The sequence below is a fragment of the Bacillus rossius genome, chromosome 12, assembly GCF_032445375.1.
Source record: "Bacillus rossius redtenbacheri isolate Brsri chromosome 12, Brsri_v3, whole genome shotgun sequence".
In the NCBI taxonomy this organism is placed as follows: Eukaryota; Metazoa; Arthropoda; class Insecta; order Phasmatodea; family Bacillidae; genus Bacillus; species Bacillus rossius.
Window position 1 is genome coordinate 40,219,704 of NC_086339.1, and position 1,489 is coordinate 40,221,192.

The window sequence follows — 1,489 nt, forward strand, 5'->3', positions numbered from 1 at the left end:
TCTATAGGGTCATAAAAATCAGATGTGTGTTTTGGGTAGCGGTGACAATTAGGGAAATTAACAAGCGCCACAATGGCGTTACTTACGGTATCGGCGACAATCGCAATTTCTATCCACAATTAAATAAAATTTTACATATTTCCCTAAAACATTTTCTACACACGTAGCTTTGCACATCTACTTGTGTCATAAATACACACAATCCTATTTACTTTCAATTGTTATATTTATTTAACAAACTATATTGGCTTTAACTTCGAGTGTCCTTTGGTCTTCAAAAAGTCCCCAACCTTCTTTCGATCGTTGCCAGCCCGTTCAAAAACGTCCATATGGCGCATTCTTATTGGCCCGTACGAATCGTAAGATTTAAACTTTAAGTCCAAAACAATTACACACAATTACAACAATAACCGAAATATTAAATGTTTTTCAAACTAAAACTTAACCAAGGAAAAATACGTGTTATTAAATTTTGTAATAAAAAAAAATAAGTTTTTAAATGTATTGTTGCAAACGACTCGGTCCACAGTCATAGAGAGCATTCACATTGATAGATGTTTACTGTTTATAATCAAATAATATTGACACTCGATACTGTTTTGTAATGATTCACAATATTAAATTAAATGTTTGCAAACGTAAATATAAACAAACAATCTGGGCCTATGTTTCGGCACAGCTCTGTGCTTATATGACAAAAATAGCTACATCACATTGTAAGCCGAAAATTTTATAGATAAGCTGCGACAACCAGTCAGTGGTCTAGTTCGCTATTTTTAATTCATTTTCATCCATCTTGCTTTGGGCAGCTGCTAAACAGAGCGACGCCACCATTTAAAATTTAAATTTTGTAGCATTTTATTGAAAATAATATCGTTTGAATATAAATATTATATTACAACAAATCACGTTAATTTTTTTTTCCTTCAAAACTTTTCGTCAATGTCCAAAAATATTTATTTATAGATGTCGGAATTTTATTGGTGTAGAAAATAATAAATATTCAGTCACAGAAATGATCAAAATTCTGGTAAAAACACTTCTGAAATAGACCTTTAAATATAAAAGTAATAATATATAAATATAAATTTATTTTATTATTTTTCCTTCAAGTTTAATAAATATAATTATTATTATTATAGGAGATAGTGTATCCATTTAAAAACAAAAAAAAAGTTAAAAGGGTGTTGCATATACAAAAGAATATAGCACAAAGATGTGGAATGTTCGGCTAGAAAATATATCTTTAAAAAGTAACTTCATTAATAAATTATTTGAATATGTAGTTATACATTTATTTTAGTTTAGGTATAATATTTCTTCAAAGGTAAGTGTTTTAAAGATTAAAACCCTAAACAATTATTAACCACGGCCTATGATGAAGAAGAAATCCCACATTTTCCCCGGAACCAAAATCATAATGTTTGTGCCAGAAGTTAACGCAGGAATTCAGAAGACAATCTTCACAGCTTCAAACGCGCCAGTGGGG